Source organism: Macaca mulatta, chromosome 11, assembly GCF_049350105.2.
Source record: "Macaca mulatta isolate MMU2019108-1 chromosome 11, T2T-MMU8v2.0, whole genome shotgun sequence".
NCBI lineage: Eukaryota > Metazoa > Chordata > Mammalia > Primates > Cercopithecidae > Macaca > Macaca mulatta.
The window spans coordinates 70,779,175-70,798,228 of NC_133416.1; the positions used below are offsets into that span (position 1 = coordinate 70,779,175).

Genomic DNA, 19,054 nt, shown 5'->3' on the forward strand with positions numbered 1-19,054 from the left:
CTTGGAACAAATGGACTTAACAGATACAGAACATGTCATCCAACTGCAGAATATATCCAGATGGGTAGCATTAATATTGTGAAAATGACCATACTGCCAAAAGTGATCTACAAATTCAGTGCAATCCCCATCAAAATACCACCATCATTCTTCACAGAATTAGAAAAGACAATTCTAAAATGTATATGGAACCAAAAAAGAGCCCACATAGCCACAGCAAGACTAACCAAAAAGAACAAATCTGGAGACATCACACTACATGATTTCAAACTATACTATAAGGCCATAGTTACCAAAACAGCATGGTACTGGTATAAAAATAGGCACATAGACCAATGGAACAGAATAGAGAACCCAGAAATAAACCCAAATATAGCCAACTGATCTTTAACAAAGTAAACAAAAACATAAAGCGAGGAAAGGACACCCTTTTCAACAAATGGTGCTGGGATAATTGGTTAGTCACATGTAGGAGAATGAAACTGGATCCTCATCTCTCACCTTATGCAAAAATCAACTCAAGATCAATAAGGACTTAAACCTAAGGCCTAAAACCATAAAAATTTTAGAAGATAACATTTGGAAAACACTTCTAGACATTGGCTTAGGCAAGGATTTCATGACCAAAAGCAAATGCAAATGCAATAAAAACAAAGATAAATAGTTGAGACTTAATTAAACCAAAGAACTTGCACACAGCAAAAGCAACAGTCAGCAGAGTAACCAGACAACCCATAGGGTGGGAGAAAATCTATCGGGAGAACCCCACCCCCAATATTCAACATGGGTTCTTTTCTATTTCCCTAAGCATTGGCTGGTCTGAGAAATAAAGGGAAAGAATACAAAAAAGAGAAATTTTAAAGCTGGGTGTCTGGCGGAGACATCACATGTTGGCAGGTTCCGTGATGCCCCTGAGCCATAAAACCAGCATGTTTTTATTAGTGATTTTCAAAAGGGGCGGAAGTGGGTCACAGAGATCACATGCTTCACAAGGTAATAAAAATATCACAAAGCAAATGGAGTCAGGGCAAGATCACAGGACCACAGGACGGGGCAAAATTAAAATTGCTAATGAAGTTCGGGCATGCATTGTCATTAATAACATCTTATCAGGAGACAGTGTTTTAGAGCAGACAACCAGTCTAACCAAAATTTATTAGGCAGGAATTTCGTCGTCCCAATAAGCCTGGGAGTGCTATGGGAGACTGGGGCTTATTTCATCCCTTTGTCTTTGACCGTAAAAGACAGCCGCCCCCACAGTGGCCATTTTAGAGGCCTACCCTCAGGGGCTCATTCTCTTTCTCAGGGATGTTCCTTGCTGAGAAAAAGAATTCAGCAATATTTCTCCTATTTGCTTTTGAAAGAAGAGAAATATGGCTCTGTTCCACCTGGCTCACCAGCAGTCAGAGTTTAAGGTTATCTCCCTTGTTCCCTGAACATTGCTGTTATCCTATTCTTTTTTCAAAGTGCCCAGATTTTATATTGTTCAAACACACATGCTCTACAAACAATTTGTGCAGTTAACACAATCATCACAGCAACATACATCCTCCTCAGCTTATGAAGATGATGGGATTAAGAGATTAAAGACAGGCATAGGAAATCACAAGGGTATTGATTAGGGAAGTGATAAGTGTCCATGAAATCTTCACAATTTATGTTCAGAGATTGCAGTAAAGACAGGTGTAAGAAATTGTAAAAGTGTTAATTTGGGGAACTAATAAATGTCCATGAAATCTTCACAATTTATGTTCTTCTGCCACTGCTTCAGCCGGTCCCTCCATTCATTGTCCCTGATTTCCCACAACAAAAATCTTCACAATCTATACATCTGACAGAGGACTAATATCCATAATCTACAATAAACTCAAATCAGTAAGAAAAAAACACACAATCCCATCAAAAGGTGGGCTAAGGACATGAATAGACAATTCTCAAAAGAAGATATACAAATGGCTAACAAATATATTAAAAAATGCTCAACATCATTAATGATCAGGGAAATCAAAATCACAATGTGATACTACCTTACTCCTGCAAGAATGGCTATAATCAAAAAACAGCAGATGTTGGTATGGATGCAGTGAACAGGGAACACTTCTACACTGCTGATGGGAATGTAAACTAGTGCAGCCACTATGGAAAACAGTGTGGAGATTCCTTAAAGAACTAAAAGTAGAACTACCATTAGATCCAGCAATCCCACTACTGGGTATCTAACCAGAGGATAAGAAGTCATTATTTGAAAAAGATGCTTGTACAATTTATAGCAGCACAATTCACAATAGCAAAACCTTGGAACCAACCCAAATGCCCATCAATAAACAAGTGGCTAGAGAAACCGTGGTATATATAGAGGATGGAATACTACACATCCATAAAAAGGAATGAATTAACAGCATTTGTAGTGACCTGGATGAGACTGGAGATTATTATTCTAAGTGAAGTAACTTAGGAATGCAAATCCAAACATCATATGTTCACACTGATATGTGGGAACTAAGCTATGAGGACACAAAGGCATAAGAATGATACAATGGACTTTGAGGACTTGGGGGAAAGAGTGGGAGGGAGCGAGGAATAAAAGACTACAAATATGGTTCAGTGTATACTGCTCCGGGTGGTGGCTGCACCAAAATCTCACAAATCACCACTAAAGAACTTACTCATGTAACCAAATACCACCTGTACCCCAATAACTTATGGAAAATTTTTAAAAATTAAATTAAAATTTTTAAAAAAGAACTCATTACAAACTTCAAGAAACCCAGCAGTTCTGTGAAAAGAAACTCTCTGTTGGGAAATTGGAACTTGCTATTAAAAATAAAAAAATGAGTGGGGAAGAAAAACACTTTTTAGATAATAGTTTGTTGTTTTATTTATGTCACACTATTACTGCACCTCAAAGAAGACTTTATTACTGTTAGTTAAAAATCATTGAGAAGAAAGAAGCATCATTCATCTTTCAATTCTAAACAAGGCTTCCATTTCCTGTTGTTTTTTTTTTTTTATTGAGACAGGTTTTTTTTATTGAGATTGGTTTTGTTTTTCTATTAGCTGTTAATTTATTCTAAAACTTAAAAAAACTGATATACTCTTTTTAATAACCCTTCTTCACATTTACTAGATTGTGCCAATAGAATTTAGGAGTAGTTCTAAAATATCACATTTATATAAAATGGAGACTACAGAGAATTTTTATTTAATATTTGTTGAAATCAGCAAGTATTTTTCTAAGATTTAGGCAGAAAAGACTTACAAAAAGAACCAGTGGCATAAGTTGAAAATACCTCACATCAATTTTGGCAGAAAAAGAACTAAAGCACAAAACCTCAGCAACCTTTAAGTATCTAAACCAAAATTGCTTTAAAAAAAATTTTTTTTAACTTTTATTTTAGGGTCAGGGGTACATATGCAGGTTTGTGATACAGCTAAACTTGTACCACAGGGGGTTTTTGTACAGATTATTTTGTCACCCAGATACTAAGCCTAGTACCCAATATTTATTTTTTCCCGATCATCTCCTTCTTCTCATACTACATCCTCAAATAGGCATCAGCATCTCATGTTCCCCTCTATGTGTCCATGAGTTCTCATCATTTAGTTCTCACTTATAAGTGAGAACATGGAATATTTTGTTTCCTGTTCATGCATTAGTTTGCTAATGATAATGGCCTCTAGTTCCATCCATGTTCCTGCAAAAGATATGATCTTATTCTTTTTTATGGCTGCATAGAATTTCATGATATATATATGTACCACATTTTCTTTATTCAGTCTATCATTGATGGACATTTAGGTTGATTCCATGTCTTTGCTATTGTGAGTAGTTCTGCAATAAACATTCACATGTGTGTGTCTTTATGGTAACACGATTTATATTCCTTTGGGTATATACCCAGTAATGGGATTGTTGGGTCAAATGGTATTTCTGTTTTTAGCTCTTTGAGGAATTGCCATACTGCTTTCCACAATGGTTGAACTAATTTACACTCTGCCAACAATGTATAAGCATTACCCTTTCTCCACAACCTTGCCAGCATCTGTTAACTTTTTAACAATAGCCATTCTGACTGGTGTGAGATGGTATCTCATTGTGGTTTTGATTTGCATTTCTCTAATGATCAGTGATGTTGAGCTTTTTTTTATATGATTGTTGGCCACATGTGTGTCTTCTTTTGAAAAGTGTCTGTTAATGTCCTTGTCCCACTTTTAAATGGTATTTTTTTCTTGTAACTTTAAGTTCCTTATATATGCAAGATATTAGGCCTTTGTCAGATGCATAGTTTGCAAATAGTTTCTCCCATCCTGTAGGTTGTCTCTGTACTCTGTTGATAGTTTCTTTTGCTGTGCAGAAGCTCTTAAGTTTAATTAGATCCCACTTGTCAACTTTTGCTTTTGTTGTAATTGTTTTTGATATCTTCGTCATGAAATGTTTGCCCATGCTTATATCCAGAATGGTATTGTCTAGGTTGTCTTCCAGGGTTTTTATGTTAACAGTTTGGGGGTTTAAATCTAAGTCTTTAATCCATCTTGAATCAATTTTTGTATATGGTATAAGGAAGGGGTCCAATTTCCATCTTCTGCATATGGCTAGCCAATTATCCCAGCATTATTTATTGAATAGGAAGTTATTTTCCCAGTGCTTGTTTTTGTCAGCTTTGTCTAAAATCAGATGGTTGTAAGTATGTCACCTTATTTCTAAGCTCTCTATTCTGTTCCATTTGTCTACGTGTCTGTTTTTGTACCAGTACTATGCTGTTTTGGTTACTGTAGCCCTCTGGTATAGTTTGAGGTCAGGTAACACAATGCCTCCAGCTTTGCTCTTTTTGCTTAGGATTGCCCTGACTATTCAGACTCTTTTGGTTCCATATGAAGTTTTTTCCAGTTCTGTGAAGAATGTCATTGGTTGTTCAATAGGAATAAATTGCTTTGGGCAGTATGGCCATTTTAATAATACTGATTCTTCCTCTCCATGAGCATGGGATGTGCTTCCATTTGTGTCATCTCTGATTTCTTTGAGCAGTATTTTATATTTCTCATTGTAAAGATATTACACCTCCCAGATTAGCTGTATTCCTAGGTATTTTATTCTTTTTGTGGCAATTGTGAATGGGATAGCACTCCTGATTTAGCTCTCGACATGACTGTTGTTGGTATATAGGAATGCTAGTAATTTTTATTCATTGATTTTGTATCCTGAAATTTTGTCAAAGTTATTTATCAGCTGAAGGAGTTTTTGGGCCAAGACTATGTGGTTTTCTAGACATAGAATTATGTTGTCTGGAAACAGGGATAGTTTGATTTCCTCTCTTATTTAGATGCACTTTATTTATTTCTCTTGCCTTATTGCTCTGGCCAGGACTTCCAAAACTATGTTGAATAGGAGTAGTGAGAGAGGGCATCCTTGTCTTGTACCAGTTTTCATGGTGAATGCTTCCAGCTTTTGCCCATTCAGTATAATGTTGGCTGTTGGTTTGTCATAGACGGCTTTTACTATTTTGAAGTATGTTCCTCCAATACACAGCTTATTAAGAGTTTCTAACATAAATGGATGTTGAATTTTATTGAAAGTCTTTTCTGCATTGAGATAATCATGTGGTTTTTGTCTTTAGTTATGTTTATATGATAAATCATACTTATTGATTTGCATATGTTAAACCAATCTTGCATCCCAGGAATTAAGCCTATTTGATTATGGTGGACTCAGTTTTTTATTCAGTTTGCAAGTATTTTACTGAGAATTTTTGCATCAATATTCACCAAGGATATGGGCCTGAAGTTTTCTTTTTTGCTGTATCTCTGCCAGTTTTGGTATCAGGATGATGCTGGCTTCACAGAATGAATTAAGGAGGAGTCCCTTCTCCTCAATTTTTTGGAATAGTTTTAGTAGAAATGGTACCAGTTCTTCTTTGTACATCTAGCTAGCAGAATTCAGCTATGAACCCATCTAGTCCTAGCTTTTTTGGTTTGTAGGCTATTTATTACTGATTCAGTTTCAGAGCTCATTATTGGTTTGTTCAGGGAAGAAATTTTTTCCTGGCTCAGTCTTGGGAGAATATTCGTGTCCAGGAATTTATCCATCTCTTCTAGGTTTTCTAGTTTGTGTGCATAGAGGTGTTCATAATAGTTTCTCATGGTTATTTTTATTTTTGTGGGATCAGTGGTAACATCTATTTTGTTGATTCTAATTGTGTTTATTTGGATCTTCTCTTGTTTTTTCTTTATTAGTCTTGCTAGAGGCCTATCTCATTAATTTTTTTGAAAAACCAACTCCTTGATTTGTTGATCTTCTGAATAGTTTTTCATGTCTTGATTTCCTTCAGTTCAGCTCTGATTTTGATTATTTTTTGACTACTGCTAGCTTTGGGGTTGGTTTGCTCTTGCTTCTCTAATTATTTCAGTTGTGACGTTAGGTTGTTAATTTGGGATCTTTCTAACTATTTGATATGGGCATTTAGTGCTGTAAAATTTCCTCTTCATACTGCCTTAGTTGTGTCCCAGATATTCTGGTATGTTATATCATTAGTTTCAAAGAACTTCTTGATTTCTGCCCTCATGTCATTACTCACTCAAAAATCATTCAGGAGCAGGTTACTTAATTTCCATGTAATTGCATGATTTTCATTGATTTTTTACTCTTGACTTCTATTTTTATTGTGCTGTGGTCCAAGAGTGTGTTTGCAGAATTACTTTATAACTTTATAATTTTTTAACCAGCAAATAGACAAATGGTATTCTGCCTAAAATTTCTATCTTCCTAGAAGCCAGAGAATGAATTAAGTTACATTTCAAAGTTACCTTCCAGGGTCATTAAAGCTATTCTTCATCTGCTTCCAATCAGATTAAAGTAGATCTAAAGAGCAGGACTGTGAATATTATATTCACTGCTACATCCTCAACTCATGATAGGTATTCAGTAAATACTTGTTCTTGCAAGTTTACTTTGTTTCCTCTGTGATAATTCCTCGTTTGTGGAGTCAACAAACCTTACCTAGATTTTCTGCTTATTTTAATAAAAGAATTTTTCAGTGTCAGTGGACAACAAGAAACAGAAGACTAAACTATCAAGATGGAGAAAACATTTTTAATCCCATCTACTAATGGAAACTACATGTAGTTTACCCAGAGCAGCCCCTGTAGGTAAACCAGACCACTTCATGTCAGTAAATATTACCAAAGGAAACCTAAGCAGGGACAGATGCCTTAAGATAATGATTTCTCAACCTGGGGAGTTAGAATGTAGGGGAGGATTCTCAGTATACTGGGTAGAAGATAATGGATATGAAATAAGAAAACCATATTATTTTATGCAAATTCAAATTCAAAAAATGAAGTAAAGACAAATTATAGACAAAAAATCTTGCAAATTCTTGACTGATGTTGAAAGATTGGGAAAAATGTTGGTGATGCATGTGAGTCAATCTGTGAATATGTTTAAGAAACTTGTACATTTTTAACATATGAATATGTTGCTACCTTAAAACTGAAGTGGAACCTTAAAGAGAAATGAAGTGAGGAATAGAAATGATGAATTAATTAATATTTGTTAGTTATGTGTCAGATGTTGGGATTTTGTCCTACTGACTTCACCACATGTGGGTGGTCTCCTTTACACAGCCAGATGCACATCAACTTCTGATACTACATCTATACACTTTCGGTTCCCAAGAGATTTAACACCAGCATGCTCCAGCTAAATGCGCTTGCTTTATTTCTGGCTACGGCATCTCTTGAGCTGGTTCTCTACTATAATGAGCCAGATTTCACTACTCAGAAACATGCAGAATGTCCTTGACTTTCTTCCCTAAAATCGGATCTTCTGTTTCCTTTCCTATGAGTTCCAACCCAGTCCTATTGAGTCCTCCAAGGCAAATTTCTCACCCTGTTCCGACTGCCTAGGACGCTCTTCTCCTTCAGGCCAAATGCCTGACACTTGTTCTCTCACTTCATTCAGGTCTCTGCTCAAGTGTAACCTCATTAGAGATCATCCCTGATCACCTTGCCTAAAATAACACCTCTTCACTCTCTGTGTCCAGTCAGGCCTCCAGCAACACCTTACTCTATTCATTCCTCTGTATTTTTCATTATATAGCATGTATCACCACCTGACAACCTATTGTATTATATTATGACATGTGTGTGCATGTGTATGTGTGTATGTGTATATATGTATGTTTTTGGTCTACTAACTAGTAATTACATCCATGAAGGTAGAAACTTTGCTTTATTCTTGTTATATCCCCAACAGTTCTAAGCACATAGCAGGCACAAAAATAAATATTGATTAAATGGGTGAATAAATGAATCTTTACCAGTTGAATATCAAGATATAAAAGAGAAAAGGTACAGTTTTGCTACTACTTGCAAAATCACTACTCATAGGATGATGACCTTACTATATGTCTTTGAAGCCTCATATCTAATTTTGTAGAAAACAGAACTATGTCTACCAAAATAAACATAATTTCTCAATCATTAGAAATGTTTGTCAGAGCAATCAAAACATGGAAAACTATGCAAAAGATAGAGTCAGATGACTGATATTTTTAGGTATGTTCTGTTAGCAATTTTTAGTTTATAAAAACTTTGACTCTCAAGAAAAATGACATCAAAGAGAAATTCCCAGATTTTAACAGGCCTTTAACATATATACATGTGTGTGTGTGTGTCTGTGTGTGTGTGTGTATAAAATGAGTATCTGCTGGTAATATAAAACTATGAAAAATTATGATTCTTGACCTGTAAAAAGAGAACTCATTCATGCCAATTTCATGGATCTGCCAAGAGAAGAAATCAACTTTTCACTTTGCTCACTACAGAAAAACATTGAAGTACCATTTTGGTGGTAAGAATGAACAACCACAGTCATTCTTTGGTATTTTCCTTTTTCATCATTTATAGTTGTCAGAGCAGTGATCCTAGCATTGTTCCACATAGTCAAATCATACTCAACTTCGTCATTCTGTAGCTTCTTTTAGATTATAAGAAGAAGAAATTTTTGCTGTTTTCATTATAATGTATATGCTGAATTCTGCATTGTTTACTTCCACACACAGGGATTCTAAACACAATTTATTATTGTTCAGACCAATACCCAGGGAAGAGAACTCCTTGATGTTCACAATTCATGCATCTTTATTCTTCATTTAAATAAGTATAGTCAACAACTCCTCTGATGAGGAAATGCCAGGGCAGAAGCACTTCAGTTTCCTAAAAGAAAAAGTCTCTAAACTCCTGGATATACCGTATTTTAGATGTCTTAAAGTCCCACAGGAAAAAGAGTTGTGTATGAAAATAATATTATTGGCCGGGCACAGTAGCTCGCATCTGTAATCCCAACACTGCTCCCATCTATAATCCCAGCACTGCTCGCATCTACAATCCCAGCACTTTGGGAGGCAAAGGTAGGCAGATCACCTGAGGTCAGGAGTTCAAGACCAGCCTGGCCAATGTGGTGAAACCCCATCTCCACCAAGAAATACAAAAATTAGCCAGGCTAATTGTGATTGTAATCACAGCTACTCGGGAGGCTGAGGCAGGAGAATTGCTTGAACCCAGGAGGCAGAGGTTGCAGTGGGCCAAGATCACACCACTGTAATCTGGGTGACACAGCAAGACTCCATCTCAAAAAAAAAAAAAAAGAAATAAAGAGAAAGAAAATGATATTATTAACAGTTCACAAGGTACTGAGTGTCTAAATAGAGAGAAATCTCCTGTCACCTTGGTACTGGCTGACATGTGGACTCTGACAGAAGAGTGGGCATCCGTGCCGTAGATGCTTCAGTGGTGTCATCACAGGCATAGTTTTAGTCTCACCTGACACAAAATGTGATTATAGTTTTAAATAATAATCATGAAGGCAAGTAATTTACATTTCAGTCTAATAAAAACACTAAGACCTTCCTTAGCCAAGCAGCTGAAATCCTGCTAATGAGATTCATCACTGGCCTGCTTAGTTACCTCATACATCTTTATCTGCTGATTCCAACTCTCTTCACATGCAGAACTACACATCATTCTTATAAATTATGTGAATCTCTTAAGAGTGAAACATTTCCGAGCAAAACACTACAAGCTTAGGTAATGTAGCAGAATGATCTCTGCTACAAGAGACTCAACTACTAAGTATATTCCTGGACAAGTTATTTTTCAATTAATGTTCCATGAGTAAATCTATTGGAAGCACTGTGGTAGTTAACCCTGGAGAATAGAAAGATGACTCTAATGATAGTTTGGACCTCCAAGTCAAGGGTATGGGTACATCATAGTGTATGTGTATTTCTACAATCTCATAGAAAAAAATAGGATATGGCCACATAGAATTATAATATTACTGTATTCACTGCCACGGTAAGATGCATTTTTTAAGAGTTAAGAATCTCTCCATCTTTTACTATAGTCTCTAAAAGTCTGAAACATCTATTCTTTGAATATTTCCTATCACTGGCCCATAAAACTCCCTTGGCCTGATGCTTTGGTGGTGCTGACTGGAGAAAGAGCTAGATTTTTAACAATCATTATTTGTTTTATATTTATTTGTCTCCTTGGGTTTTGTACATCATTATCAATTTGCTTTTGAATTTTAACAATATATTTTATTTAACCCAATATATCTAAAATACTACCATTTCAACATGTAATCCAAATTTAAAATTTTTAATGAGACCTTTTACATTCTTAGTAAATGTCTCCTAAATCCAGTGCATGTTTTACACTTACAATACATCTCAATTCGGACTTGACACATTTCAAGTGCTCACTACCCCCACGTGGCTAGAGACTACCATATCAAACAGGGCAGTTCTAGATCTTACCTCCACAGACTTTTGAGACCTAATGATTCTCACACTACCTTGTTCTGTAGTGACTGTGCTGCAAATACCTTGTCTAGATTCTGACATGATTTCCCATTTCTAAGCTACTGGTCACATTGAACTTTTAACTCCTAAATCACTGATTCCAGAAATGGACACATTGCTTGGCTCTCTCAATACCTATTTCCTGTCTGACTAACATTGTCCTGCTGCTACATATCTGGCATGACATCAAGTAATTATTTAGGCTTTTCTCATTAGAAGAGAGTTCTGTTTTGTAGAAAAGGTATCACTGAGTGCAAGAACGTGCTGAATTCTCTGTGGATTCTTTAGATTTACCTATGGCGAGCTTAACTATTTGGAATATAAGACTATTATCTGGTTCCCAGATCCACTCATGGGTACTTGCTGCTTGCTGATGTAGTACACAAAAGAAAATAGCTTTTAAACATCAGAAGCTAAATATTATCCTGGTCTTTCTCTTTAAATTTGTTCAGTGAAAAATTCCTAATTTGTTCCCACAGGCCAATGAATGATTCCCTGTTTCAAGTAGAATGCAGTCAGTGTTATGTGCTCAGAAAGGCAGAGGGAAAAAAAGTATATAAGTAATTTTCAAAATATACCTAACTCTCTCACTCCCAGTTAACTTGGAAACCTTGATAGTCTTTTAAGTTTTCTATTTTACCTTTGAGGCCAAACCCCTGTGATTACGAGTGCATGCTCACAGGCCAACTTTAACCTTAAAGATGTGTTTTGCTGGCTCACACAGTGTTTAAAATTCGTCTGAACCTACATTTAGAAATTGGGAGCTTTCAGCTGGGCATGGTAGCTCACACCTGTAGTCCCAGCACTTTGGGAGGCTAAGGCGGGTGTATCATTTGAGGTCAGGAGTTTGAGACCAGCTTGGCCAATGTAGTGAGACCTCGTCTCTAATAAAAATACAAAAATTAGCCAGACATGGTGGCATATGCCTGTAATCCCAGCTACTCGGGAGGCTGAGGTAGGAGAATCACTTGAACCCGGAAGGAGGAGGCTGCAGTGAGCCGAGATCACACCACAGTACTCCAACTTGGGCAACTGAGTGAGACTCCTTCTCAAAAAAAAAAGAAAGAAAGAAACTAGGAGCTTTCATGTAAACATTCAGTTTTCTAGCTTCCTTTAAAAAGTTGGAAGACTCATTCACACTGAGCATGGTACTTTTTGGCAGAGTTGGACTTGAGAGGGGCCATGCTTTCTATTTTGATGTATCAATTTTGTTTTCCAAGAAGCCCATCTGGTTCAACTAAAGATTGAAATTTATTGGAATAAAGTCATGTGAAAATTATTTTAATAAGCATTTTACCATAAAATAGAACAAAATGTATAAAATATAAATTCTCAGTTTAACATAAAATGGGCACCTATATCATCACAACTCAAACTATAATGTATTGCCAGTACCAAGGGTCCCTCCATTTGTCCATTCCCAATCAGAACCTCTACCTTCCCTAGGGAAACGACCACTCTTATAACCCCTGAGATTTTTTTTGTTCCTTTTGCTTTTCTTTTTAGACCTATGGCTATACATGCATGCCTAAACAATAAAGTTTAGTTTCACCCAATTATAAACAATATAAATGGAATCATGCTATATGTTTTATGCTATTTAGTTCTTCTTTTATTCAAAATTATGTTCATAAAATTCATCAGTGTTGTTGCCAGTGGCTATCATATGTACAATTTCAATGCCATATTCTACTCCTTTGAGTGAATATGCTGCAATTTACTTATCAATTATATTCTTCATGGTCATTTGGATTGGTTCTAGCTTTGGGATAAAGCTGATACAAACAATGCTGTTACAAACAATGCTGAAGGGGACACTCTTACACATGTATCTTGATGCAGATACTCACAAGCAGCTCTAAAATATATTCCCAGGAATAGAATTGTTAGGTCAAAGGGAAGCTCATTAGAGACTCAGCACCCAAAGTTTTTATTGGCAGCTTGTCAATGGGCATGCTTTGCCTGGAATATGCAAAAATTCTAGACTCAGGTGTTAAGTATAAACCAAATTGTTTGCACAAAGAGTTTAGGCATAGTTAGCAACACTTATCTGTTAAAGTGGTGGAAACCCTCCCAAAATTCAAGCTCTCAGACACCAGCCAAGGCCAACCTCTCTAAACAGTCCTACCAAACACTAGCTCTCAGGCTTGCTGTGCATGTCAACTCTTCTCTGTACATGCCCCAATACCAGACTCACTCAATTACTATTGCTTTGTAATAAGCCTTTATATCTGGAGTTTAAAATCCTCCAGCTTTGACTTTCTTTAGAATTGACTTGGTTATTCTTCCTCTGGAAGTTTCACATAATTTTAGCATTAGCTAATCAATTTACACATACAGTCATTGATGGGATTTTGATTGGGATCACGTTGAATTATACATCATTGAGGGTAAACTGACATCTTTACAATATGCAATCTTCAATTCTTGAAGATGAATTATGTCACCATTTACTTAGGTCTTTAAAATCCCTCCATTTTAAAAAACTTTTTCCATGCAGCATTGTGTATCTTTTCATAGATTTATTCTGAATACTTGATAATTTTTAACGATCTTGTGTCATTTTTAACTATTTGTTTTTGGCTCATAGAAATAAATTAATTTTTGTATCCATCAAACTTGCTAAACTCTTATTAATTTTAAGCATGTATGTATACACTCTTCCAGATGAAATAAGAAGCAGCATAGCATAGTTAGGAGCATAGATTCTGGAACCAAAGTACCAGCTCCACTGCTTACCGGTGTGTGACCTCAGGTAAGTCGCAATCTCTTTATCTTTCTGTTCCTTACCTGCAAAATAGAAATAACAATTATACCTTCCCCAGGGGTTGGTATGAGGATTCACTGAGATGATGTAATAGAAGCACCTAGCACAATCTCTGGCATGTACTAAGCATTAAATGATGGTCATTATTACCATCATCATTATCATCACTATATGTACACACGATAAATAATCACATTTAGCCCCATAGACATTACTATTTTTGTTTATAAAGTCAGTGCCCCTTTAAATTTAGTGACATCTTTACCTGTTTCTTTTTCATTCTTTCCTGCATCCCAGTCCTCCCCTCTGGAATCTCTGTCCTTCCATCTTATGTACATCTTTAGAAATTTCTCAAGTGACAGATTATATATTTTTATTTTAAAATGTTTTTATTTCACCTTCTCTTTTACAAAATACTTCCACTGGGTATAGACACTCAGAGCTGGCAGTTACTTGCTTCTCTGTGCACTGAGGTTATCAATCTACTGCCTCCTAACTTCCAGTTTCTATTGTGCTATCAAGAAGTTGACTGTCAGTCTAACCCTTAATCCACTAAACAGAATCATTTTTCTCTAAATCATATTTTTTCTGTAGCTTTATTACACTGTGTATTTCATTGTATTTACCCTACTCATGATTTGTTGTGCTTAAGCCTATTGATTGCCTGTAATCCCAGCACAATGAGAGGCTGAGGCAGGCAGATCACTTGAGGCCAGGAGTTTGAGACCAGCCTGGCCAACATGGTGAGACCCTGTCTCTGCTGAAAATACAAAAATTATCTGGGTGTGATGGTACATGCCTGCAATCCCAGCTACTCAGGAAGCTGAGGCAGGAGAATCACTTAACCCAGGAGCAGAGGTTGCAGTGAGCCGAGATTTCACCACTGCACTCCAGCCTGGGTGACAGAATGAGACGCTGTCTTTAAAAACTTGTTGATTGTTGTCTAAAACACCAAAAGCAACGGCAACAAAAGCCAAAATTGACAAATGGGATCTAATTAAACTAAAGAGCTTCTGCACAGCAAAAGAAACTACCATCAGAGTGAACAGGCAACCTACAGAATGGGAGAAAATTTTTGCAATCTACTCATCTGACAAAGGGCTAATATCCAGAACCTACAAAGAACTCAAACAAATTTACAAGAAAAAAAACAAACAATCCCATCAAAAAGTGGGCAAAAGATATGGATAGACATTTCTCAAAAGAAGACATGCATACAGCCAACAAACACACAAAAAAATGCTCATCATCACTGGCCATCAGAGAAATGCAAATCAAAACCACAATGAGATACCATCTCACACCAGTTAGAATGGCGATCATTAAAAAGTCAGGAAACAACAGGTGCTGGAGAGGATGTGGAGGAATAGGAACACTTTTACACTGTTGGTGGGATTGCAAACTAGTTCAACCATTGTGGAAAACAGTATGGTGATTCCTCAAGGATCTAGAACTAGAAATACCATTTGACACAGCCATCCCATTACTGGGTATATACCCAAAGGATTATAAATCATGCTGCTATAAAGACACATGCACATGTATGTTTATTGCGGCACTATTCACAATAGCAAAGACTTGGAATCAACCCACATGTCCATCAGTGACAGACTGGATTAAGAAAATGTGGCACATATACACCATGGAATACTATGCAGCCATCAAAAAGGATGAGTTTGTGTCCTTTGTAGGGACATGGATGCAGCTGGAAACCATCATTCTCAGCAAACTATTCCAAGAACAGAAAACCAAACACCGCATGTTCTCACTCATAGGTGGGAACTGAACAATGAGATCACTTGGATTCGGGAAGGGGAACATCACACACCGGGGCCTATTATGGGGAGGGGGGAGGGGGGAGGGATGGCATTGGGAGTTATACCTGATGTAAATGACGAGTTGATGGGTGCAGCACACCAACATGGCACAAGTATACATATGTAACAAACCTGCACGTTATGCACATGTACCCTAGAACTTAAAGTATTTAAAAAAAAAAAAAAAACTTGTTGATTGTTGGCTTTCATTATTCCTCAAAAATTTTCTCTGAATGTCCTCCTACCTCCTACCTATTATTTCTCTCCACTCTTTCTGAAATGCGGAGTTAAGTTCATGTTAGTCCTTAAGATCTTACCTAGCATTGTTTCTTCACCATTTTCCTCTCATCTTTTTCACTTTCTGATTCATTCTGCATAATTTTTTTGGCCTTATCTTTCTGTACATAAAATTTTATCTAGGTTTGACTAACTTGTTCTATTTGATTCATTTTCAAATCTGCTAGATCACATTTGATAGATTTCTATCCCCTGAATCCAGTTTCATTTTGGCTTTTATTTAAACAGTAAATAGTGTTGTTTTATAGACTGTCATAATTCCAGTATCTATAGATTTGCATGATTTCTTTTGATAATAGTGTCTGCTGGTTCTAATTGGTAATACTTTGTTTCTTTGTGTTGTCTTTGAGTATATGCTGTATGCTATTATATGCTGTATGCTGTAATACCCTAAAAAGGCGGGGCATGGCGGCTCACACCTGTAATCCCAGCACTTTGGGAGGCCAAGGCTGGTGGATCACCTGAGGTCAGGAGTTCAAGACCAGCCTGGCCAATATGGCAAAACCTTATCTCTACTAAAAAATAAAAAAAATTAGCTGGGCATGGTAGCAGCTCCTATAATCCCAGCTACTCAGGAGGCTGAGGCAGGGAGAATTGCTTGAACTTGGGAGGCGGAGGTTGCAGTGAGCCGAGATCACACCACTGCACTTCAGCCTGGGTGACAGAGTGAGACTCTGTCTCAAAATAAGTAAGTAAGTAAGTAAATAAATAAATAAATAAATAAATAAATAAATAAAGTATTATTCGTAGAAATAACTTGAAGCCTGGAATGAAAATATATTTCTCCAGAGAAGATCTTATAGTGTCCTTGGAGCATATTAGTCTGATACCATTGTAAATTACATTTGTGGCTTGACATATTTTGGACCTCCCAGGTGATATAATTTGGGGGCTGCCCAGCTTCTTGAGTGCTAGTATACTACTAGTTCCTTTTTGCCCTGAGAGTATGGCTCTTTGGGTTCACAATTTAATGTGAGGGCAGTCACTTATTAGACATCCTACGTTGAGCAATTATTGGGCTTTGATTTCTGTTTGCTTTTCCTGGGAAGCTGTGACAGCCGGTATTCAAATTGACAACAATGGGCAAAACCCTGAGGACAAAGTCTCTACTCCCCTTATCTCTCCGACTTCCCAAATCCTCTTCAACCTTGGCCTGATGTCTTTTTACTATTTTGTCAGATTTTTAGTGCTTTTTAATAATATAGTAGGCTGGGTGCTGTGGCTTATGCCTGTAATCCCAACATTTGGGAGGCCAAGGCAGGAGGATTGCTTGAAGCCAGGAGTTCAAGAAGAGCCTGGGCAACATAGTGAGACCCCATCTCCACAAAAAAAAAAAAAAATTCTGAAAAGTAGCCAGGCATGGTGGTGTACACTTACAGTCCTAGATTCTGGGGAGGCTGAGGTGAAAGAATCACGTAAGCCCAGGAGTTTGAGGCTCCAGTGAGCTGTGATCACACCACTGCTCTTCAGCGTGGGTAACAGAGCAAGACCCTGTCTCAAAAAAAAGAAGAGAAGAGAAAGAAAAGAGTTTACATTTTTCATCCAGCATTTTTAATAGTTTACAACAGGAAAGTGGCAAACTAACCTAAGCCACTATGGAAAAGGAAGTCCCATTATGTACTTTATATTCTCTTTCATACTTTTTCTTTTATTATTTCTCTAAGTGTGTTCCAAAGAATGTCTCACTTACTGATGTTTGCAAAGAGCCAACCAGCTTTGATTGCTTTTTGTTTTCTATTTTATTATTTTTTATAATTAATGCTTTCCTAGCATGTTTTAATTACTTTTCTTGATTCTAATTAGAATGCTCAGCTATTCCATTTTTCTTTTTTTCAAGTAATTGCATATAAAGTTATAGACATTTCTCTGAATACATTTTTATTTTAATTTGTCATGTTTTCTAGATGGTCTGTAATATCAGCCTTTACATCCCCTTTAAACAACAATTTATTTAGAAAAGTGTTTCAGTTTTTTTAACTTGAATATATTTTATCCTATATTTTTATTATTAATCTGTCTACATTGCTATAAGTTCAGAGAATGTGGGCTTTAATTATTTTTATTGAGATTTTCTTTACGAACAAATATATGATCAAATATATTTGTGTTCCATAGGTGTTTGCAAATAATATTCATTCTCTGTTCAAGACAAAATTCTTCATTAGATATTAATTCAAATGTTTTGTTATTGAAATCCCCTATAATTATATTTTTAATTTTCTGAATTTGTCTATTTCTGAGAACAGAGTTGGGGTAGGCAGAATAATGGTCCCCCAAAGACGTACATATCTTAATCCCTGAAAACTGTCAATGTGTTACTTTACATGGCAAAGAAGAATTAGGTTTCAGTTGGAATTAAGATTGTGAAAAGGCTGACCTTAAAATAGGGAGATTGGCCAGGCATGGTGGCTCACGCCTGTTATCCCACCACTTTGGGAGGCTGAGGTGGGTGATTGCTTGAGCCCAGGAGTTCCAGACCAACCAGGACAACTTAATGAGACTCTGTCTCTACAAAAAATGAAAAAAATCAGCCAGATGTGGTGGTGCATACCTGTACTCCCAGCTACTCAGGTGACTGCGATGGGAGAATTGCTTGAGCCGGGGAAGTCAAGGCCGCAATAAGCTATGATCACTGCTACTGCACTCCAGTCTAGGCAACAGAGCAAGACTGTCTCAAAAAAAAAAAAAAAAAAAAAAAAAGGAGATTATCCTGGATTATCTGGATAGATCCAGTGTAATCAGAAAGGCTCTGAAAAGTAGATGATGGAAGAAGTGGGCCATAAGTCAAGAAATGTGGGAGGCTGCTGGAAGCTGGGAAGGGCAAGGACACAGCACTATGGAAAATACTGTCAACAATATACCGTCATTGTTATTTTCTCTCAGAGCCTCCGAAAATGAATACAGCCCTGAGGACACCTTGCTTTTAGCCCAGTGAGACCCATTTTAGACTTCTAGAGAATCAGATAGTAAATTTGTGGTGTTGTTAGCCACTAAATTTGTGATAATTTGTTACAGCAATGATGAAAACTAACATAAAAGGCTTTTAAAAATCTCTTTGTATTCTTAACATTTTTGCTGTGTAATTTTTGCATAAAGATACAAACACCTCATACTGTATTATAATTAACATAATGGCACGATGCCATGCAATCCTTTCCACCATGAATGTTTTTCCTAATTTTAATATTACTGGAACTTTATTATCATTTTGCTGTTTTATTGTTCCTGTTTTTATTTTCAAACTTCCTGCTCATTTGTTTGTTAACTCTATTTGACAATTTCTGTGATCATCGTTGTTCACTGTAATGTCT

The 19,054-nt window shown here is 36.6% G+C and overlaps 1 long non-coding RNA gene across 2 annotated transcripts in view; it reads right to left on the bottom strand.

The window, feature by feature from the left end:
• The window catches only part of LOC114670881 (uncharacterized), a 355,785-nt gene that overhangs the window by 271,368 nt on the left and 65,363 nt on the right, over positions 1–19,054 (bottom strand). Inside the window, exons 2-3 of one of the 2 annotated variants that reach the window (XR_013401198.1) lie at positions 17,121–17,234; positions 13,632–13,652 (exon numbers count right to left, since the gene is read on the bottom strand). This is a non-coding gene — a long non-coding RNA (uncharacterized LOC114670881). Of the gene's footprint in view, positions 1–13,601; positions 13,653–17,120; positions 17,235–19,054 lie in introns of those variants that run through there. The other variant, XR_013401197.1, reaches the window with a different exon arrangement.